Source organism: Mirounga leonina, unplaced genomic scaffold (genome assembly GCF_011800145.1).
Source record: "Mirounga leonina isolate KUSES-001 unplaced genomic scaffold, KU_Mleo_1.0 Mir_95, whole genome shotgun sequence".
Lineage (NCBI taxonomy): Eukaryota > Metazoa > Chordata > Mammalia > Carnivora > Phocidae > Mirounga > Mirounga leonina.
In genome coordinates, this window is record NW_023270865.1 from 25,290,839 (window position 1) to 25,315,252 (window position 24,414).

A 24,414-nucleotide genomic window follows, 5' to 3' on the forward strand; every position below is an offset into this window, starting at 1 on the left:
TCTGCTTTTCTTCTGGGAGCTCATGCTAAGGTCATTGTGCCATGTCTTTTATATGTTTGGACTAGGCTAGAACTCCAATCCCTCCTGATTCTAAGTATTGGTCTCTCTTCAGACTGGGGTGGTTGGCTTCTTTTGGAGGTCAAAAAGGTCAGCTTGGCTACCTCTAAGTAATGACCACAAGTAACATATTTTCACTGTAAATGACTTTCTTGTTTATCAAATTTTATTTGCAGTTGATATTGGGTCAAAACCTCATATACTCACCTTGGTAGCCTGCATTCCTAAGACCATCATGCCATTCCCAAGGAGGGTATCTTATGGTACCTTTCTGCCTGGTGTGCCTCTCCTTCAGTGCATGGCTTTAAAATAATAAATCATACCTCTTATATTACCTTTTATTTCCTTATCATCTCTTGAGTTAAATCCCTGCATGCATTCAGCACAGCAAAGTACATGGCAAGGAGAGAATTTATGACTCACAATTGATGAATATTTCATCTCATTGGGAGGTAGACTGAGGGCAACACAGTGTGCCAACCTATGCTTGACCAAACACCATTAGACATTTCAGTCCAATACAACTGAATGCTTCTGACCTTGAAACTCATTGGTTATTGGTGCTTTACAAATAAATCGGTATGGGACTATGATGTTTTTTGGTCATGTGACCAAGGTGATGGTTCTCAAACTGGGTACCCTGTTGAGGCAACAGATCTCAGGAACCCTATCTACTCACACTTGAAAACACCTTGCAGAAGTACCCTAATCATAATTAAAGTACACAATAAATGTGTGAGGGATTGGTATGGAAAGGAAATTTTTTTTCATGATCAAGACTATGGTGAGCATAAACCAGAAATCTTAAAAAAAAAAATTCAATGCCAGAGAAGAAAGACTGGAAAGAAACTGGGTCCTTGATGATGTTAATGATCCATCCAGAGCCACTATTTTAAAGACTTCCTGTTAAGTGACATAATTATTACTTAAGATTGTTGAGTGGGGGATCTCTGTTATTTGCAATCCAAAGTATCTAAAATCTGAAGCCATGTGTAGGGTTTTAAGTAATGAAAAATGGGAAGCTGCTAAAAGGTTTTAGCAAAAATGTAACATGGTCAGATATGAATTGCAAAAAGATGGTCTAGTTTCAGTGTTGAAGGTGGTATTGTAGGGGTTTAAGGTTGAATGCCTGGGGTAAGTATAAAAGAAGACCAGGTTTGAGGGGGAAGATTCATCTCAGACATGTTGAATGTAATCTGCCTTTAAGTTTTCCTAGTGAAAATGCCAAGTAGGCACTGAAATATATGGAACTTAGAAATGAGATCCTGTTTGGAGAGATGAATTTAGGAGTCATTGATATATACAGCTATTGAAGTCCTGGATATGGATGGATGGGCTTGGGATGAATCTTTGAGGCACTTCAATACTTAATGCCGGGATAGAAGAGGATGAGTCTCCAAAGGAGGCAGAGAAGGATATGCAGTGTAGAGGGTCTGAATATCTTAAAGTTAGTCTATGAATTTCTACTTAAGAACCCATGGGACAGGGGCACCTGGGTGGCTCAGTTATTAAGCGTCTGCCTTCGGCTCAGGTCACGATCCCAGGGTCCTGGGATCGAGCCCCGCATCAGGCTCCCTGCTCCGCAGGAAGCCTGCTTCTCCCTCTCCCACTCCCCTGCTTGTGTTCCCTCTCTCGCTGTGTCTCTGTCAAATAAATAAATAAAATCTTAAAAAAAAAAAAAAAAAAAGAACCCATGGGACAGAGGACTGGACTTGATGATTTCTCAGAATTCTCCTACTTCTGAGATCCTTGATTATAAGATAATTATAATTGTTCCACATTGTGGCATCAATGATAAATACTGTCAAATCTTTTTTTGAATCTTGCCAATATCAAATAATCCTGCCTCTGAACTCATATTGCACATTACCTGTATTCCTGTTAGGGTATATCCTACCTTGTAGTGTGGTTGTCTGTGACTATGTGTCATTTCTTTTACTAGAGAAGCTGTTCTTAAAGGCCAGAAATTACATCTTATTTATGTCTTTATCTTTCTCCCCAAACTGCTCTACCTAACTGACAAGGTGTTTTGAATATAGCTGGACACCAATACATTCTTTGGTGAATGAGTATTTGGTAAGTAATTAAAAATACTGAGTGAAATTGCTAATTTTTTAAATTGAATTCTTGAATGTGGACTAGAAAGTCTGACTGAACATAAAGGTAAATAAAAATCTCATCCTGGAGAGATCTAAGGGTCATGGAACATTTATCTGAAGCCCTCTACCTAGTGAGGAACCAGCTGTCTGTTTAAGGTGGTAAGATCATTATGAATCACTGACTTCCAGTTTTCTGCTTCAATCTAATGATCAAATCATACAGAAGATAAAATAATCCTTACTCTGACCAGCACTCTTATGCCCCCAAAGTTGATCATTTTCCTATTTTCTGCAGTACTACCAAATTGGATCCTTCCTCATTTGAGGAAGAAAGAAATGTTACATTTGGTCAAAGCAGACTTCAAAAATGGATTGAGTAATCCATTACCAGAGCTTGGTATAAGCTGCAAGACAGTCAATATCATCAGCTTAGTCTTACTATAGTATAGTTTTATGACTGTTTATACCTGGTGTCCACCCAAAACAACACACTTAACATTCAGCTGAGTTCATTACAAAATCTAAGAGTTGGCAAATAATCGGTCCATTATTATAGGGAAATTGGATAAAACACAGAATGGAAGATTAAATGAAACCTAAATTTATTGATACCTTCTATTTGCTGGGCTCTTTAACATTGTGATTTCATTTGACAAGAAAAATAAAAGTATACGTACATTTGTTTTCAGGTCTTATTTATATGTTCTTAAGTAATTAAGAATTTTGAGTATTATTACACCATTCATAATTATCAATTTAAGATAAAAATTAATTAAATGACTTCCATGTCCCAGGTTTTAAAGAAATCTAGATAGGCACTTCTGCTTTCCCATATCCAATAGTCCCTCAAAAATTCCCTCTTTTTAAAGCCAGCAACCATTAAGTTACTCTTAAACCCACACTAAGTACTATTTAACACAGGGGACAGAAAGCCAGATAGGTCTGGTTTTTGGTATCAGTAGTGTCTTTGTTGTGGAGAGATGTCAGTTTCCAAATTCTCACTACACTGTACAGAGCTGTGTACCTTAGGCAACTTTATAGCTCAAACCCCACTCCCTGGGGACTTATAGCAACTTGTAAATCCATGAGGAATTTTTCAGCAAAGTTCTATTTCTTAGTTTATTCATGGATTAGACTTATAAGAGTAGATTCATTCTAAGGCTCTAATGAGCAGGTTTTTTTTTTTCTTCACACTGAAAAGAACACTTGCTTCTCTTTTCCAACATTCGGCTTATGATGGTTTTAGAATTTATGTTTTCAGTTATATCCCCCATTGACTTTGAAATCTTAGAAAATACTCACCGTGGTTCTTCCCAGAATCCAGCACTATTCAAAGCCTTTCTTTATGTAGCATTAAAAAATGGAGACCCACAAAACTATTTCACATGAGTTTGTTGCTCTGGTTTACTTCTAAGAACATTGGCTCTGCTCTTCCAACTAACCAGAAGTCATGACAGTGGTCTAATAACTGAGCAATGTCTGTTATTAGGGGTAGAGAACACGAAGAGGATTTCCATATTAAGTTTCTCAGAGTTGGGCTGAAGGTAAGTTCTTTTTTCTTTCACTGGAAAAGATTTGAACTAGAATTTTTCTTTTCTTTTCTTTTTTTAACAATATATGTCTCCAGAATGAAGTCCATAAAACTAATCTGAGAAGTACTAACAGCCCCATTGCCCACTTGTTAGATGTGCCAGCATCACATTTGTGACTGGTCTGGGTTGTTTCATTTCATTGACTTCTATGGGGCTATCAGTATATGGGATTTTTACAACTTTTTATTTAGGGCTGAATTTCCTTTCAGTTTTCAATACTTGCTCATTTCTGTTCCATTATTTCCAAATTTCATTCCTTTTTGTTTAACCTCACTTCAAATGCATTTCAAGGGTATCTTCCTCTTTTTGGATGATAGGACATTAAACTTTTGAGTTGAAAGGTCCCTTAGAGTTCACCCATTATGATGTCCTTATTTTACAGATGAGAAAAGTGAGGCACAGAGAAGGGAAGGGAATTGTTTGTCACCATTTAATGGGATTTGTCTTGGATCCTAGCTCTTCTGAGTACTGATTCAGCCACCTGCCTAAAAAGGCAATATAATCTGAAGCAGGGATCAGAACCAAGGCACATATCTGAACAGTTTGTTCCCTCACTATATGATTCTGTATTAGTTTTCTATGCTATGTAACAAATTGCCACAAACACAGTGTCTTAAAACAATATATATCTACTATCTATTACACCAGCTCCTGGAGGCCACCCTCACCCTCTTGACATGTGGGCCTTCTAACATGTCCATTTATTTCTTCAAAGCCAGCAAGGGAGAAAGCCTCTAACAAAATTGTGTCTTATACAACTTAATATAATCAAGGAGAGACATTTTATCACCATTGCCATATTCTATTGGTTAGAAGCAACTCACGAGTAACGCCCAGACTCAAGGCAATGAGATTACAGAAAGGCATGAATACCAGAAGATGATGATCTTTGAGGGTCACTTTAGGGTCTGTAGACTACAGCCCCCCCAAAATGATTTACTTGGGCTAACATCAGAATAAATTTGAGGCAAGCAGTATTTTCTCTGTGGATCAGAGTCAATTTGCAAACATATTTTTAGAGGTGCGTCTCCAAGATCCTCTACCTTGTTCAATAATTTTATTATTTTTACCAATGAAGATGAGTTTTTCAAATTTATGGGTGAATGAGATCAGTGTTAAATAATTTGGATGACACAAATAAGTTCCATTTTTATTTCCATGCTAATGTAATGGGGATAATATTTTTGATTTATGTAAAATGATCTTCATATTTGAATTTCCTTATATGTGACCTCCTAGACAGCCAGAGGCACCATTTGCCTTGCAGAAAATTAGAATTTTTGCAGCAGGAATGCAAGAACAAAGACAATGCTGAACTTTAAATTCCAAAATGGAAGTTTTGAGTTCACAGACTGATTATATTTTGGAAGACAAGCTTTGGTGGGGGAGAATAGATTTTCTAAACTTTAGTTCCTACTAATGGTTTTGATCATTGAGGGCAAAGGGACTTAGGTATTATGTCACAGAAGCCATTAAGGAAGGAAGGAAAACTCACCCTTTGTAATCTCAGAGGGCTGTGGGAAGGAGAAAGGAGACTGAGTAGGGTATGAAGGTCTGATGGTAGGGCCCTTGGGGACCTTATTCAAGGGCCCCAAAATTCAAGGGTGCAGAAGTATCCAGATAGGTTTATGGAAGGGGAATCCAGTCATATTGTGATGATTGGTCAATTTCTGTAGGCAGAGTCTGTGGTAACCTGCAAACTTCTAGAATTAGTCTCACAATGGCCTGGGCATCAATAGCTTCCAGGATGGTGTATCACAGACAGAGAGGTGGCTTGATAGATGGATCCAAGGCACCACTTCCAGCTTCCTGTGATCCATCTGTGTCATTCTCGGAGCCCAGAAATTCTCACGTGCCCTGGAGAGGGCATATGGAGATCCTAAGAGGGCTTGGACTGAAAACCAATGTTCACAGTGACAATGTTGGACCTTACCTGAGCTCTGTGATCCTGGAAAATAAGAGAGGGGTTAGAAATCCCCCATCCTTTTGTGTTCTAGGAGAGGGTTCACTGCAAAGAACCACCCTCCGCCATATGACCTAGATAAGATTCTCCCCATGCTGCCTGCCTTATCTACAACAAGGCCATACACACATCCTCCAAATTCCCATTTTGCCTCATAAATGATTAGATGAACTGCTTGTGTCTATTGACTAAACAGAAAAAAATACTTTTTAATTGAACTTTATTTATTTTTTTAAGTTTTTTTTTTTTTTTTTTTTTTTTAAGTAGGCTCCATGCCCATTGCAGAGCCTTGAACTCATGACCCTGAGATCAAGACCTGAGCTGAGATCAAGAGTCAGATGCTGGACCTACTGAGCTACCCAGGTGCCCTCTAATTGAACTTTAGTTAGTTAGGACTCTCTCCTTACCCCAGGTCTCTGAACTTTGGCCCACCCTCAGCCTGAACCAGCATAGAAGTCCTCTGTGAATAGGCTGGCCTCAGGGTAAAGTATTCTCTGGTCTACTATTCCATCATACCACCCTTTCATCCCATTTCCCCACATCCAATTCTTTTTAGTCTTGTTAACTCCTCTGTATAAAAGAAAAACTATTTTTGCTGAACTCTTGAGATGCTTGCAGACCTTATGCTCGAGACGTCCTCCCTATAACAATAGTCCCTACTCCTACTTCTCTTCCCTCTTTTGGAACAATCCTTTTGAATAAAGTCTTTCCTTGGTAAGTCTGGATTTGTTTTTATTTGATAACAGCATAAAGTAAGTTTGTAACCAGAGTCGACTGGTCAGGGCCACTGATCCAGCTGTGGATGCCCGTATGATGACCCAATGCTTAGGTGAAGTCATCAACACCTCTGGGATGAGACCAGACAAATTGTTCCACTGTACAGACCAGGGAGGACCAGAGGAAGTCACCTGGATTTGGGGCCCCATTTCCATCTTCATGAAATCTCATGATTCCTTCCTTTAGCCAGTCAACATCTTGGAGAAGAGGGGCTGGAGTGTTCTAAAGGACTAAAAATTTACTCAAAAGAATCAAGTCAGTTTCTTTCAGCTTAAAAGACTTTTTTGAGACACTGTTACCAGAAAATTTATTTTTTTCTTGCCACGCGGCAGGGTCTTATGAGGGTGACTAGCTCTGCTACCAAAAGTTTACAAAAGCCACTTTTTCTTAGGACAACTGACAGTAGTGTGTACAAATTTGTGAACAGCTACACTAGAATTATGAATCAAATAAAACAAGATGATGTTCCACAGCAGTAAATGTAAGATCCTACCTTTGAGTTGAAAAACATGTAAGTACAGGATGAGATTATTTGGTTTAGGAACAGCATGGCAACACTCAGGAAGAAAAAATTAGGGGTTGTATTAGTCAGGAATTTTTTTGGTTGCAACTTACAGAAACCCAACTGGAATTAGGCAAAAGGGCAAAAAAGGGAATTTATTGGCTCTCAGAATCCAAGAACAACCAGACTGAGGGAAGGAATATTGCTGCTGGGCTTCAGGGATAAATTGGGCAAGGGACACAAAAGCCCTGGGGCCCTCCATTCTAGTCTTGGCTTCTCTTTGGGTGGCATTCTCTCCTTTGGGTTTTCTTCTCTCACTACAGACCATTTTTTCACGCTAGGCAGCATTATGACCTTTAAATGCTTGTGAGTCTTACCTCTTCTGACTTTTACTACTAGACTTGAAAGAGACCCAGAAAATTCTGTGAAAGAATTCTGATAGGACATTTGGTAAGGGCTCTCCTGTAGCCAGGGAAACACAATCATGTAAAAAAGGGAAGCTTTCAAAATGGTCATTTAAATGTGCTATGGGCAGGGGGAAAGAGGAGGGCCATTCCAAAATTTCAAGAAGTAAAGGGAGTTTCTAGATAAACAACCCTATATAGTTCAAGTATAAGTGTGTGGCCAACACTAATAGTAAGTCAGTGAGAGAATGTGTTTTTCAGAGAAGCTGATATAGCAAGAGGTTGGGTCTGTAGATGTGGAGTTTCAGATGCAGCAGTTAGCACTCCTGGAGGCTGGGGTTTTGTCATGGCGTCATGCTTACAGGAGATTACAGACCACATGGAAGATGTTTCTAGGAGAGCAAGTAGATGGGTGAGGCAACTCAAACTGTTCCATGTTATTGCTGATGCAGCTATCCTGGGGACCCCTGAAAGCACCGAGGATGTTTAGGTTGGAGAGGAGAAAGCCCAGAGACATAGCAGCTGTTGTCAGCTGCTCCTAATTCTTTATGGACTAATACATAGAAGCTTCAGGGCAAAAGACTGATTCAGTATAAGGGCTTCCTCATAATCAAAGCTGTCCTGGAATGGATAGGTGTATATGATGAAGTGGTGTGGTAACAGTATATGGCAGTATGGGGTTCATTTATTCACTCCTCTGTCCCTTCATTCATTCAGCAAATATTTATTAATTGACAAACAGACAACACTGACAAATAGACAAACATTCTATAACAGCAGCTCATCACCGCACTACTTACACCTGGCCCAGTGTCCTGGCACTATATTAGTATTTGTTAAATGAATGAAAGGTATGAATGAGTAAGGGGCATGGTCACTGTCCTGGGTACTAGAGATGCCTAGGTCCCTCAAGGAACTGACAGTCTAATAACTGAGGCAGCCAATCAAACAGTGATGATGCTCTGCATGCAGTGCTCTGATGGACGTATGCACAAATTGCTTTGAAAGGACAGAGGAGTGGTATTAGTAGAAAGTGCTCCTGGGGTTCAGAGCAAGGCTGGCAGAGTTGGAAACTTCTTATTGGAAAAGGTGAGCAAGGTGGAGAAAAATGGGAAGGACATTCCCAGAGGGAGAAAGAGTGTAGAGAAGGGGAAGAGGTGGGGCCAGGTGGGGCCTCCTGCTCCTGGGTTGTTCCCTTGCTTAATGGAAGCCTCACTGCAGGCCCTATGGTGCTGGGTTATGTTCCTTCCATTTCTGCACTGCATTTCCCATTCTTGCCCTATGATATGTGCTGGACTGGAGGGGGGCCGTCAGGGAACTCGAGGTGTGCTGAGGAGGCCTTGGGATGGGGAGAAAGGAGGAATTGGCTATCTTAGAGAGTGGGTAAAAAAGCTAGGGCATGTGTTCACCTTGGAAATGTTCTATTTAACAACTGGGTCATGCACATCTCTAGATACTTTTTTCTACCATAAGTGACACCAATAAATGTTAAAAAAAAGTTATTAAAAAACACCCCCTACATTCTCTCTACCTTCACATGGGGAGAGGGCAAAGGTCTAGGATCACCAAGGTGCCCTAATCTCCTTAGAAGCCCTTCACCCAGTCCTTCCTCAGAGCATTCTTATTGTCACTCTCATCTCCTCCCTTATTCAAGCTGACCTCTTTTCTGTTGTGGTGTGATGTGTTGTGACGTCATATAATATTTTCAGTCTCATAAAGATGTAAATGATAGACCAAGTTTAATCTCATACCCATTCAGGGTTCATTTACATTTTAATAATAGAGAACATTTTTAGCTAAAGCAATGCCATCTTCAATGGGAAATTTAAGCATCTTCAATAGAAGTGGGAGGATTTAGAGGATTTATGATAAAATTATTTTCTTTCTCTCCTACCCCCAAGAGTTTTTTTTCACACTGTGGGTCATAGATTGGGAAGCCAATTTTGTGAGTCACAGCTAGTATTTTAAAAAGAATGAAATAGAATTGAATAGGATGAAATAGAAGAGATGAAAATATCAGAGTTCATAGCATGTGGTATGAATAAGTGATGTTTCACAAAATGTTATTAAAACCCCCCCCAAAAATCCCAAAATGTTATTTCAGGTAAATATATATATGTGTGTGTAAATGATGTAAATTACATTTTTTGCTGTGAGGTATAGTAAAGACAAATGTTTGAAAAATGCTCTCTCAAATTTACTCTCTAGAAAAGTACAATTTGATTTTGCCTAAATGAGTTGGCTTTTTCTTAGACTAGGAACAATCTTGGCTAGTCCGTCTTGCTTGGTGGTGGGTTCTAAACAGAATAATTTACTTTTTTATGTCTCATATCAGAGGAATGGAAGTCTCTCAGTTTTTCCAAGTCCTCTCAGGAAAAGAAACAAAATGAAAGACCTCACAATCTCCTGCCTACCTAAGCAAATGATTTTTTGCCTGAGATCTCCCCAGGGAGCATTATAAGAGATGAAAACTAAGTGTTTCTAAGTGCCTTTCAGAATTAGAGTAATTAATAATGCATATCTGGTATTCATAAGAGTTAATGTGGATTTCCTATTGGACTTTTCTATTTGTTGAAGGCAGAAGAACCAACATGGCTTGTTTAAATCAAATAAGGTCACTGTTTGAAGAACTAATCCCGAGGAAGAAAAGCTAGATCCATTACTAGTATTGAAAAGCATTCCCCTGTTCCCAAAGACCAGCTGTATCCTTGAGTCTACAGCACCAGATGATGGGGCAGAAGAAGGCACAGAAGTGTTTTTAATGATTATTCCATTTTAAGATAACTGTACATGAAAATGATAGTCTGTACAATTATTTTTTTCCTCCAGAAAAGCCTCCTGAGCTCTGAAGAGATGCATGGAGGATTCCATCTTATCAAGTCAAGAGGATGACTGAAAATGCCAAGTCTTTTAAGGTGAAATAGATCCTAGTAGACATTCAGAAGGACAAGTGTGAGAGTTTCTGCCCCAGGGAAACCACCCAGAGTTGTAAACTACTTGTTTATGTGATAAAGTTTGCCCAGAGTCTGTGCCACCCAGATGCAAAAAAATAAACCTCCAATCCTTTGGCCAAATTGATAATGAGTAGTGATTAACAAAAGCTCTTTTCCTTGTCTAGACTCCCAGGAGAGAGATTCTGTTTCTTCCAGGTGGCTTAAAGAGGAGCTTGCCTTTGTGTGTTCATCATGTTCCAGGAAAAGGGAAGGCAGAGCTAATGCCTCTCCTACAGGTAAGTTTCCTTGCCTTAGGTGGTCTTTATGGATCAGGCTGCCTCCTAATTACATCGTGGTCATTTTAAAAGTGAAACTCCAGGAAGCAGTGGGCCAGTGAACAATTCCTCTGACTTCTCGGAGCCCCCAGACACACAGGAGTAAGTGGTTACCCTAATGCGATAATATTTCACAAGCTTCACAAAATAGCCTGGATGCTGCCTCCCTGGAATTCCATATTACATTATCCCTAAGGAAAATACAATATGCTGAAAGAAGTCACCTCCAAGCCTTATTTGTTATCTAATTTTAGCATGAAATATTTTTTACTTAAAAGCAATTATAGGTTGGGGAAGCCTGGGCATATCCAATGTTATTAGTATTTCTCTCACATTTAGCCCCATGCAATTTGAATAGACTTGTTCATAGTTTAATAAATAAATGTTTATAAAGAAGCAATGAAATTAAAAGTGGCATGCAGGTCCCAGTAAGCAGTATTTTAAGGAGATACAGACCACCATGATTATCAGAATGTGGGAGGATGGTGTTATGGACAATGCTGACTGAGGATTCGCCTTTTACTAAACATGATCTTTTAAATATAGAGCTTTGCTTAGAAATGAATGGTCCGTCTCATATTCTTGCAAAGTTACAGGAATTATACCTACTATGATCTAAATTTCCCTGGAAATGGTTTATGGACCAGAGAAGTATGTTTGGAGAGACAGTTGAAGAAAATTCAGTAAAAGCTATGAAATGTAAATGAAGTCTAATAGGCTTAAGCCTTCTATGAATACCTGTAAGGAGTTTTTCCCAAGGAGAGTTCTTTGGGATGAACTTCTTGATTCCTTGTTTTCATCATTTGCAGCCTAATATATGCATTTCTCCTCTGTGTGAGCTGGGCATGTGTATACTTGATATCTCCCCTGATTCTCCATACCACTTAGCAGAATGCAGGAGTTTCACAGATAAAGGTTGAAAAGAAGGATGAAAGAGAAGAAAAACAAAGGGATATAAAAGGAAAAATGGAATGAGGGAAAAGAAAGAAAGAAGGAAAAAGAAGCAAGTCCTCTTAGAGCCTAGAAAATAGAATGTAGGCAGAAATAGAGGCAGTCTTCATTTATCCTGTTTCACAGTCTCACAGCAGCCAGGACTGGTGTCTGTTTCCTTATCCTGGGAGAAGGGGGGAATCTCATCTATCTGGGCTTGGGATATGACCGGGAGTGGGATTCTAGAATAAGCAGCACCCACAAGGCCTTCTAGGAGGGCCAGTCAGGTTTAGTGAATTTTAGAGAAGAGAAGGAGCAAAAAAGAAGAGAAAGAGGGGGCCCAGAGGCAGTACGTGGGAAGGAACTGGGCAAGTGAGTATTTCTGACGCACAGCAAATGCTTGTAGGTTGTGCAAACTAACAGTAGATACATGAGGTTGGTCTTGGCACAGAGTAGGTACTCAACAAATAGTTGATGGGTGAGGTCTGATAATGGAATCTGGGGGTAGGCAGAGAAGTAGGTGCTAAAAGATTTAAAGGAATAAATGATTTTCAAGCATATTGGAAGGATTTATGTTTCAAATTGATGTGCCAATTATACATCATTTTATTTTCCTTGGTGAAGCAATTCCCCAAAGGATTTTGTGGCAACGTGTGTTGTGTGTGTGTGTGTGTGTGTGTGTGTGTGTTCCACTGTGGTCATCAAATGGACCACTTCTTTTTTTTTTTTAATTAAAGATTTTATTTATTTGACAGAGACACAGTGAGAGAGGGAACACAAGCAGGGGGTGTGGGAGAGGGAGAAGCAGGCTCCCCGCTGAGCAGGGACCCCGATGCGGGGCTTGATCCCAGGACTCCGGGATCATGACCTGAGCCGAAGGCAGACAGACGCTCAACGACTGAGCCACCCAGGCGCCCTCAAATGGACTACTTCTTAATTCAAGACTCTGAAGTATTTTCTTCTTGTGAACTGGAGGCCAAGCCAGAAGCTTATCTCCCTGCAGGCATCACTGCTTCTGTGAGGGGCCACCTTTTCCTCCTCTTGTTTCCCTACTCCCCATTTCTACCATCATTGTCACTCGGCAAAGACTGGGACTGCCATGTAAACTGGATATCTGCTACTGCTTGCTGATGTTCATCGAAGGCCTAGACTTCTGCTGCTGCCATCACTTCAAGTCTCCCCCCAGGATCCCCTTTCTGCTTTCTGGGACCCGCATTTCACTGTTGGGAGTTCTGCACGTTACTGTGGGTGGAACAGAAGGGAATGAAGGAGAGTCCCAGCATCACTCCCTAAAGTCCTCAGCTGGAACTTGGGATGTTTTAATTTCAGAAGTAGATAGTTGAAAGTGGTGATGAGATCTCATGCTACTATTAGTGTAGTACTATACTTCAGGGGAAAAATGAGTTAAGGAAGCATCTGGGGATTGGCTCAGAATCTAACCACAATGGTTCTATGGCAAATTGGCTACGAATTTGCCAATTATCAACTTAGAAATGACTATTAGAACAAGACCTATTCGCTGAGAACTAACAGAGCTAATATGGTCTAACTATTTCAGATTTTGTACAAAATGCAGATGGATCTAACTTGTCTGAATTAGGGCTTCAAATAAAATAGATTGAATACATCCTATTCCAGCAGGCTTGCCTTCATTACAGGCCAATTTTCCCATCGGGAAAGCGGCAATAAAAGTCTGATACTCTGGTGGCACTAACACCTTCTGGATGTTTGTAGAAGGAACAACATTGGGCCAAGTGAGCAAGAAGAGAGGAAGTTCCTGAACCACTTGCAAAGGGTTGAGGCTGAAGAACAGATGTCTCTGGGCTGCCCAGACATCTGCCACGTGAGCCAGCAGTGCTACCACTGCCGAAACCCCAAGTCTACAACTCAGGGTGGTCTGGAAGTGAAGGATCGTTTTCTTGAGAGTGGTTTCAAGAATGTAGCTCCTCACCTAATAAAAGGAATGTGCAATGATTAGCTGAGTCTAATATTAGCATCTGTAAAATAAAGAGGAATTGGGCCTGCTATGAAAGAGAACAAAGCTTGCACGCACCAGCTGCCAGGTAAAATCTGCTCTTTTTCGGTCATAAATCTTTCTTGGATGCCAGAGAAGAATTTCACTTCCGCCAGAAACACTGGATGAACCAAAGAGAAAGAACATGCTGTTTTGGAGTTGAAAGTATCTTGAGTTTAAAGCTCTTGGTGTCTTTTCTGCCTGTTTTGCTGGCTTCTTTCTGATGGTGTCCTTGACTTGACCATGCCTTGCATTATTTTTCATGGGATAAGGCAACAGTGGGGAAAGGTAATGATGGGATATTTCCTTCAGGCTTTAGCTTCAGTTAGAGAATTAGCATCTGACATTGAATTTTATTGTTCTCTAGGGTGGACCCTTGGTTAAACTTTGAACACCAAATTTTGATAATTCTGAAGCACACATTGATTTTATGGTTTTCTTAAACTCAAGGATGCCACTAATTGGGTACAGAAGTTGAATTGACTTGTTCATCAAATAAGGTTAGTACTCTTGCTGAACCAGAGATTCAAATTAGCAGAAACCACCTTATATTATCTACTTTGTCTTCATGAAATCCTTTGATGTAGGGCATTGGTTCTCAAAGTACAAGCCTCACAACATCAGCATCACTTGGGAACTTCCTAAAAATATACATTCTTGGGCCCCCTCCAGACTTACTGGGGCAGCAATCAGTGTTTTAGTTAAGTCTTCTAAGTGCTTCTGATGCACAGTAAATTTTGGGTTCCACCAATGTAGGAAACATTATCACCATAGAATTTATTATATGCCATCTTATCTTGGATCTTTGAAATCCCTTATAGCTAAAACTTTCAATGTTAAATCCTAGATTTCTAAGGATCTATCATGCATGCAGATGGCAGTCAATAAATGTTCTCTATAGATGCAGCATCTCTGAGGTAGTAAGTCATTTTTTATTCTCCTCCCTTCCTCACTCCTTCCCTCTCTTCCTCCATCCTTCCCTCCCTTCCTCCCTGCCTTCTTTCCTTCTATTTTTTTTCTTTTTCTTTTTTGGTCTGGCTCTATATCACTTTAGGAAACATTCTCTTCTCTTTTATATTTATTTTAGATGGGGCCTACAATCAAGTGGATCTTATCTCACCTGCCACTTGGTGAGCCACTAAGTGGCCAAGCCACTTAACCCAGGCTCACCAATCAAAAAGCTCCACCCCGGACACAGTGATTGGTCCAACAGTCCTAGCAGGGCCACTGAGAATCTCTGGAATAGGAGAGATCACTATAAACTCTATGAAGGAGAGACTCCCTATTTCTGACTTTGTGAGGACAAAGAAACCAGGTGAACTTGGAACTTTTGGAAGGCACATTTGCTTCCACATGGAGATAGTCTGCCTGGGAATGAAGCCAACTCAGAGGAAGACAAAGCCAAGTTTTGTATGAAGAGAGGGCAAAGAGCTGATGTCATCTTTTGAAACTTCATGCCTTAAAACTGGAATCTGCTTTCTTCCCAAGGAGAGATTCATAATCAATTCAACATTCCTTGTGAATACCTTAGCTTAGGATCTTGTGGACATTCATATTAATGATTTTTTTTCCTTATCACAAAAAAATTTAATCTTAGTAGGACTGTGTCATGTAGAAAGTTAAAGTCCCTTGTGATCATTTCCACTTTGAAAAATCACTGTATGTAGTTTTGTGCATATTCCTTTAGATATTTCTATCAATATACTAATGAAATGGGATGTAATTGAGAATTTTCTTAGTGTCTATTTTACTAGAGGCCCATAAAATTGAGGATAAAACAATAGGTGTCAACACCTACATTCTAGAGTGAGGTTATCAGACTATTTATGTAGGATTTGCAAAGTGACTGATTCAGGTCTGCCATTATTAGTTTATATAAGAAGCTATATTTTTGAGAAGGCTATGAATTAATGAAGAGATTGATAAGGCCAATAGGAGCACATTTCTGGAGAACATTTTTGGCATGGTGGGTATAGCCCCCATCCTGAGGTGGGGTCAGAGAATACTTCCCTTTCACTGTAAGTCAAATGGGGGAAGAGACTTCAAGAAAATCACTCAGAAGAGCTTTTATGTAACCCTGGAATTTGCGGGATATGGTACCTGGTAGCTCATTCATCCCTCATTCCCACTTGTAGGGCAGCAGAGGGAAGAGATGAGACTGAACTCATAATGTGATTTGATTTGACTGCCTGCCAACTGTTTCTAATTTGGAATCATTGCAAAACATGAAATCATCCAAGTAGAATGCAGCTATCTGGTTTGGTTGACACTTGAGAAACTTTCCTCTATCACATCCAATCACAGATTTCTCCTCCAAAGCCACAATCTTTCTTTCACACTCTCCTGAGTCACTGCTCCTATCCCGGGTTGTCTCCACTCAGTAGACTCAGGCACAGAACAAATGAGATTGTTATTATGTGAAGAGATTTTGTAGGACCACTTACATGTATAATGACTTTAGTTATGAGTGTACAGACAATAGAAGTTTTTACAATAATTTCCAGGTCTATGTACCACTTAACATCAGAATTTTCTGGAACTATAATTCATTTTCTGGATTCCGTATCTACCTTTCCAACCCCAGTTTCTTCTTCCTGTACCCAAATGAACTCCATTGTATAAAGTCCTTAAATTCTGCCTATGAATTCTCCCTTCATTGAATCCCCTCTTTCCTGAGCATCTAGCCTTTAGGTTCTATTCCCTTACAAATACTGCAAGAATATTATTTATAACAACCACTTATTAACTTAAAAAAGTACATTTTGGGGTGACATTACCTCATTTTCTCCTCACAATATCCCTGTGATATATTACCATCTCTGTTTTGAAAATGGGAAAATGGAAGCTCAGAGGGATTGAGTGATTTGCCCAGTGTCACAGCAAGTTAGTAGTGGATACAGGACAAGAATTCAGATCTTCCTACCTTGCAAGCTCTATATTCTTTTCATTACAACCCCATCTCCTCAGCTACCTGCTGTCTGAAGCCACAAGTTTACACTCAGTTTCATCAGCTTCAACTCTTGTTCTCTGCTCTGTATCTCCATCATTTCTCCTCAAACTCCCTAAAGTTTCTTCAAACTCTATCAGGAGTTTCTGGGAGTAGAGTTACATTTCAAATATTCTGACGCTGGTCAGACTGACGCTTGCCAGTTCACAAAGAATTTTGGGGAATAAATTGCTTCAGTTAATCAATCCAACTTGAATATTTGAGACTTCTATTCAATTAATTTTTCTTCAGAGGTGTTTTCTATTTTTAAAGAAAAAGAGTTGAAATTCCCATTTGGGGAGATTTTTTAAAAGAAAACCAAGGCTTTTCTAAAAAAACAAGTACTTGAGCAGATATCTGAAAAATGTTGGTAAATTAAAACTTCACTAAAAAAATCATTGTTTCATTATCATCCTGTATGTGTATAACGTTTATTTTTCTTCTTCCCATATCACTTTTGGCTACTAGCAGTTTTTTTTTTATTAAATCTTTGTTTTATGTAACTGTGTCTTGGTAACTTTTCAGCTAAAAAGAGAAAAAAGGATAATCTTTAATGTTATTACTTGCTTTTGATATCATATCGTTTAAAAATAGTTGACACTGACCACAGGGGAAGGGAGGGAAGACTGAAAGGGAAGAAATCAGAGAGGGAGACAAACCATGAGAAACTCTGGACTCCAGGAAACAAATTGAGGGTTTCAGAGGAGGGGGTGGGGGAGGGGTAGTTTGGTGATGGGTATTAAGGAGGGCATGTCTTGTGATGAGCACTAGGTGTTATACGCAACTAATGAATCATTGAACACTACATCAAAAACTAATGATATACTACTGTATGTTGGCTAACTGAACATAATAAAAAAATAGTTGACACTGAATAATAATGGAAATAAGTAATGAAAAAGATTAGTTTTACTTGTATATGGCTGCTTGAACAGACACTGATTTTTACAGCTGATTTCAAAATTTAAATCTTTTTTAAAAAAAATACACTTTCAAGTATGTTAGTTTTTATCTTAATCTGTTTAAATATTAGGCTCCCTGGTTTATATGTGCACTGAAAGTGGCTTGGATTAACAACATTTATTCTTGGTTCTTGGAAAAAAATGACATAACTTCTTAATTTTATATGTCCAAAAACACAAGTCCCCAAGCAGCATTTACAGTAAATGTTTACATATATAACCTCATTTGACCTTCAAAACAACCCAGTGAAATGTTATCATTATTTACAAGGTGAGAAGCATAAAGGTCAGAGGGCCCTTATTCTGTAAATATTGATTAAGGTTTACATGGCCTACAAGGGGAAGGGTTCTATAGGGCTATTTGGCCCAATCTGCAAGCTTAAGAGGGATTTTCATTTTGGTTGCTATAAAGTGGAGATCTTATCTATGGAAACAGGGTTTGCCCTTGTCTCCAATGCCAACTTCAACCTAGAATTATTCTATCTTTTTCAAAAAGCCACATTGCTGTCATTTAAGAAACTGTGATGGTCACTCAGAGGTACTGGGAGATGGCAAGCCAGTAGGGTTGCAAGATAAAATATAGGACATTTAGTTAAATTTGAATTACAGATAAACAATGAAACATTTTTAATTTTTTAATTTTTAAAACGATCTTATTTATTTATTTGACAGATAGAGCAGCAGAGGGAGAAGCAGACTCCCCGATGAACAGGGAGCCCAATGTGTGGGACTCCATCCCAGGATTCCGGCATCATGATCTGACCCGAAGGCAGATGCTTAACTGACTAAGTGACCCAGGTGCACCATAATGAAACATTTTTAAATATAAGTATATCCCATGCAATATTGGGACATACTTATACTAAAAAAATGTAATATTTATCTAAAGTTCAATTTTAACTGGGCATCCTATATTTTTAATTTGCTAAATCTGGCAACTCTACAAATTGGCTTCCTTGGCAAGGAGCAGTTGATGGCCTGGTCCAAACTTTAAGGGCAGTGAATCTACTAAAACATCACGAGAGGCAGACAAACGTAGAAGCTAAAGATGGATTGTTCATTGCTTGAGTTCATATTCTGATTCCACAGCTTACTAGCTTATTTCACCTTCCTGTGTCTCGATTCCCTCCTCTGCAAAACGGCAGGTAAACAATAGTCTCTATTTCCTTAGGGTTTTTGTGAGAATTAAATGAAATAACCCAGAATACCTTTCACATGATAAATGCTCAATAAACTTTGTTTTTATGTTAGTATTCTATATAGTGTCTCCTTTTCCCTGAGAACACAGTGATGATAATACTTTGAATTATCCATTATATATATATATATATATATATCTGTTTGTCTGTCTGTGTCTATATCTACATCTATATCTATATGTAAAGTTTCTTACTGGCCAGGATGCTTATATTTAGTAACTGCATTGTCTGGTGGATCTCCTTTAAAAATATTTGTTTCCATTTGTAGTGCGTTTTGTATTAAGTTGTCTATATTTATTATTATTGGTTTCAACTCTGGTTTAAGAAAAAGGTTAATATTTAGTTTAAAAATATTTGCAGATATGTTTAACCTTATTTTTTTGTTAGCTTCATTATAGTACTTATAAACTTTTAATGTATAATGTATTATAAAATTTATATATATATATAGTTTTATTGTCAGTTTTCTATTTTTCTATTACACCCTAAATATTTTTCTATTACATTTCTATTACATCCTAAATATTTTTCTATTATATTTCTATCCTAAATATCCTGAATTTGGATATTAATTAGGAAACAATTTAGGGAAAAATGCAACACTGTATGTTCTGAAGAGGGCAGGTATTACAGCTTTACCAAATGTCATAGTCTTATATGCATGTGTCTGCATACCTATACTTTACATATATGCATGTATATATCTATATATATATGATAATTGTCTTTAGATTTGACTCTTTATCTTTTAATTCATGGTTACCATATGATTCTACCTAAAACTCATAAATCTAGTAATAGCTACACATGAGGGATGAGAGACCTCAACATACATAAGCTGAGTGTATTTTCCTGATGATTTTAGAAAGTCTTGTGAGGACTATGTACTTATCAGTGTGCTAAGCATTGTGGGATCATGCAAAGCTGCATCAAACCTGAGGGGCTGGGTGCCTGGGTGGCTCAGTTGGTTAAGCGACTGCCTTCGGCTCAGGTCATGATCCTGGAGTCCCAGGATCGAGTCCCGCATCGGGCTCCCTGCTCGGCAGGGAGTCTGCTTCTCCCTCTGACCCTCCCCCCTCTCATGCTCTTTCTCTCTCAAATAAATAAATAAAATCTTTAAAAAAAAAACAAACAAAAACCTGAGGGGCTTATGATTTGCTTGAGGATAGAAGAATGGGGAATAAAACATAGGTAAAAGTAACCACAGTAAAAGCAGCAAGTGATAAAGGACTTATGAATACTGATAATGTCTTCTATGGGACCTATTGCAATGGACAAGGGATAGATCCAACTGCCACATTTGACATGACTTTAACATAAGACATTTTCCCACTGAGGTTTGATTTTCCCATTCCTTTTCTTTTTCTCTTCTCCTCTCCTTTTCTGCTGGACACAAACTTGCCCATTAAGATCAACATGAAAGGTGACATTTAACAATACTGTCTGTTGTATGAGATCCCTAAATAGCATGGTTTAATTTTGAAAAATGTTGATGGTTTTCAAAAATTTCAAGATATTTCAGACATAAGGTACATAAAATAATATTTCAATGTAAATGAAAATAAGATTAGGCTAACTTTTTTATATTAAATGAACAAAACTGTTTACCAACACACTGTACCCCCCAGTGCCTAAACGGATATATTCACCTTTTTCTGCTGGGGTTTGCTGGTGGCACTGGAAGTTAACACACCCTCAGCAAAGTAATCTGTCAGTGTCCATCCACAGCCACAACAATGTCTACACTTTTGTCTCAGTAATCCTGCATCTGAGCAACTAGCTTAAGAAAACGGTGCAGGGAAAAGCTGGTGACACACATGTAAATGCATGTGTGTGTTTATGTATCCTCTGTTTATCTAAATCTGTATGTTTGAGGAAACTCTTACAATTTTTACCTTCATATCCGTATTTCCTGTATTAGGAGAAAACAGGGCTGGCTTCCCGAGTGGGCAAGCAGTACGGTTGCATAGGGTCCCATAGCTCAGAAAGCATTTCATGCTTGGGGTTTAGCGTTCTGTGGTTGTCATTTTGAAATTCTAGATAATTTTATCTTTAAATTGTGTTTTTGTAAGTAAACTCTGAAGGGACAATGAAGCAGGCACAGGGGCTTTGGGGCCTTGATTTACCTGTGCTCCTCTCCCCCTCTACCTCTGTTGGATGGGTTCTCTGCCTCCCACTCCCTAAAAGTGCTCAGTTATTGCTGCTGTCTTCTACCCCTTGTGGGGGCATGGGCGTGGGTGGAAAGAGGGTTGGGGTCAAGCATATGCACCCTAAACTGTGGGGCAAGGACCCAGACACCTGTGAGTTCACCTGGAAGTTTCCTGTTGCACTCAAAGGAGTGCAACACTAAATAGCAAATAAAAAAAACCCTTACCTTGACCGGCTGAAAGAAAGACCACAAAAGAAAGGAAAAACTTTTTTTCTTGCTTTTGTGGACAAGGATCTTACATTTGCATTTTGCACAGTGCCGCATAAGTTATGTGGCTGGCTCTGGGAGAAAAATGCTAGTAGGTGAAATTTTAGAGGGCTTGGGTTTGAAGTATAGCCCTAGCAAGAGTTATTCTGGATAAAATGGGACAAAGGCAAACTCTTCCCCTTAGCCTCAGACCCAGGCTGCAGGAATGAAGCCAGGAGGGGAGAGAATGCAGACAGCCCTTGTCATTCCCGTGGGCAGAGCTTACGGCTTTTCCCACACTAGTAAGAAAGCGTCTTCAACTCTTGGCCCTGAGAATTATTGCCTTTCTGGGCTGTGTGTGTGTGTGTGTGTGTGTGTGTGTGTGTGTGTAGGAGGGAGGTGTGGAAGGCAGTGCTTCCTGGGTTACTTTCTGTAATATTTCTTGTGACTTTCCTTTTGTTTCCTTTTACCCTCCATTTAAAGAAATCATCCCATTATTTGAGATGAGATTTGTCCCAGAGCTTTAGTTCTTGTGTGTGAAGATTATTTTTTCAAAGTAAGAAAAAAGAACTAAGGTAGATTCAGCACTCCAGGCAGACTCATCAATCTTGTCTGTAATTGGGTCTGCCATTGGTGAGTAGCCACTTGGGAGGAAATTGCTCACCCATGTGGAGTGAATGAACTCTTTCAGGGCGCTGGGCGTCCACAGAGGGCCGTGCCATGGCCTCCTGCCAGACAGTATCCTCCCGGTGCCTGGCTCAGCTGCAGACTCAGGTTCAGACCAGGGAGCAGTTTGTTCCTCTGGTCCTGCAGATAAGAATCTGTTTGCTCTCCCTTTTCCTGGTTCAGCAGGGCTGAGGTCCCTTTAGAGAGGCATTGACATTTAAATGCATGATGGCTTTTGGTGATGGGAATAGGGATATGGACTCACCAAAAGCTTTGAGTACCTTTGTTTGAAGGAGGGAAGAGCAAGCAATAGTAGTGTTGTGACGTCAAGGTGAAAGCTGATGAGGTCATTCCTGCTTCCAGTCCATTAATCTCTGGACCATTTGAAGCCAACTGTTTCTAAAGAAATGCCAGCTCCACTGGCAGTTTCTCCATAATTGTTCTAAAGAGCTGGCATTACTTTTTCTTTCCTCTAACGTATTCCAAATAATGCCTTGTTGCAGGAGAGCTCAAGTAAAATAGTTACCCATCCAAATCCACAATGTGAGATCACCTCTTTTATCCATCAGAGGCATTGGAGATAAATTGATAAGGAAGTGGAATTCCTGTGTTTATGCTTTCAGACGATTAACTGAAAGAACATTTAGCTGCTGCTCCTTCCTGTTTTGAAAGAACCCTCTGCTTGGGAGGCCAGTGACTGAACTCATATCTTCAATATTTTGCATAAAATCCTTCAAAAAGAAGGCCTCTCTTTCTCTTGAATGAATTTCATGGCACAAAAGCCCATATGCTTCTTAGCTATTATTTGGAATGGCATGGTACCTTGGAGAAGAGGGTCAAAAATCTCCCAGTGACCTTTACGTTTTAGGGACTATACTAGAGCTATAACAGAATAAAGAATTAATGGCTTTGTGTAAAGCACACTTAGACTTTCTAAGCCCATCTATTAGAAAAAACAGAGAATAAGGCTCTTCCAGAAAAACCAAGTTAAATGAGAGATATTTATATTTGGGACATAGTGAAGAGTCTAAGAAGGCAAAATCACTGAGATGAGCCCATAATTTAGTTGAGGACAAGACTGTTGAAAAATATTCCAAAAGCACTTTGTTCTAAATCTCTTATCAATAATCAGCTTGGATTATGGTTTTGTGTTGACTTCTTGATCTCTTCCACTTGCCTAAGTCTTCCAAGCTGAGTATCTGGAACAAATACAATGCTTAAAGGCTTAACGAATTAAAGAATGAATGAAAAGACTCATTTCTATATGCTATGAGGTATAGAATAGGTAGGAGCAGTCAGGGTGTGGTAATACCCAGAGCAAAACACTTGATGCGTTTTTAAGGCCTTTGCCTCAAATAAGCCAAGATGAAAACTATCAAGGGAAAACATGCTCCGTGAAGGGAAGACTGTATTGGCAACACCCACAGTGTCTTAAGCAACATTAAACACTTAACAGCTCTTGATAGATGAGCTAGGAATTTGGAGAATATATGCCTCTGGGAAATCAGCCAAAAACACTGCATGGCTATATATTTTAAATCTATAGTAACAGCTCAGACAAATTGAGGTTGTTCTCAACTCTGACCCTCACAGGGTTCCTCCCTGATGAAAGCTGCTTTCCTTTCCCCCTGGTGTTCTCAATTTACTTCTTAGAAGAGAGCAAAATGTTCTGCATGGAATTTTATCTTTAAATTTCTCTGGCCAGTGAGGAGAGCCCAAGGACATGTCTCAGGAAAATGGAAGGACCCAGGTGTGCGGTCTCCTCTTTACAGCGTGATATATTTAACACTTTAATAGTCTAAGTTGAACACACTGAATTTGGAGCCTTTTTCTAACTTGGGAAAAAAATCATGTTTTAAGGGGCGCCTGGGTGGCTCAGTTGTTAAGCATCTGCCTTTGGCTCAGGTCATGATCCCAGGATCCCTGCTTCTCTCTCTCCCACTCCCCCTGCTTGTGTTCCCTCTTTCACTGTCTGTCAAATAAATAAAATCTTAAAAAAAGAAAAGTCTCTTATAAAAAGAAAAATCATGTTTTGACAAATTCCATACAGTTCAACTGAAATCAAGCCTGTTAGCCAGAATCAAACTGGCAACTGTCCTTAGTATTTCTAAACTGTTGTCTAAATAGACTCATGAGATGACATGGTTGTCCAGAGTAATGTTCTTCCACAGGCCAACCTGACATGACAGGAACGTTTATCAAGGAATGAAATTCATGTCAGGCATGAACATGGTCAGCTGTCTCCTTCATTGCTGTGATTGAATTTGTCATAACGCAGGACTGTGCTTGCATACCTGGTTTACCCAGAGATCTTTTTGTGTTTGACAGTTGCTACTCTAGGAGCCTAACATCCTGCTTCTTCAGAGAAAGCTTAAATTATCTTTCTCCAGTTTTGCATCATAGAGAGAAGAGTATAACTTGTTGGGCGTGGCTAGTGTGGTGGAAGAGCAAAAGCATGAGAATCAGGAATCCTTTCCTTCTGGGCATCTTAGGTGGGACTGATTGACAACCCTGACACTGAACAGAATGGAATAGTGGTTTCTTTAGATCAATCAATTCTTCTGAGCTTCCACTAGCCTGTATTTGTGCCTTATCCTGAA

At 39.4% G+C, this 24,414-nt stretch overlaps 2 long non-coding RNA genes across 2 annotated transcripts in view; one reads left to right on the forward strand and one right to left on the reverse strand.

Moving 5' to 3' along the window:
* Positions 1 to 4,407: 4,407 nt before the first annotated feature.
* The window catches only part of LOC118006260, a 285,798-nt gene continuing 265,791 nt past the window's right edge, over positions 4,408 to 24,414 (reverse strand). Inside the window, exon 9 of the long non-coding RNA XR_004678029.1 lies at positions 4,408 to 5,696. This is a non-coding gene — a long non-coding RNA (uncharacterized LOC118006260). The remainder of the gene's footprint in view (positions 5,697 to 24,414) is intronic.
* On the forward strand, positions 9,791 to 14,784 carry LOC118006257. The gene is made up of 4 exons (XR_004678026.1): positions 9,791 to 10,623; positions 13,974 to 14,106; positions 14,454 to 14,523; positions 14,694 to 14,784. It is a non-coding gene; the product is annotated as an uncharacterized LOC118006257 (long non-coding RNA).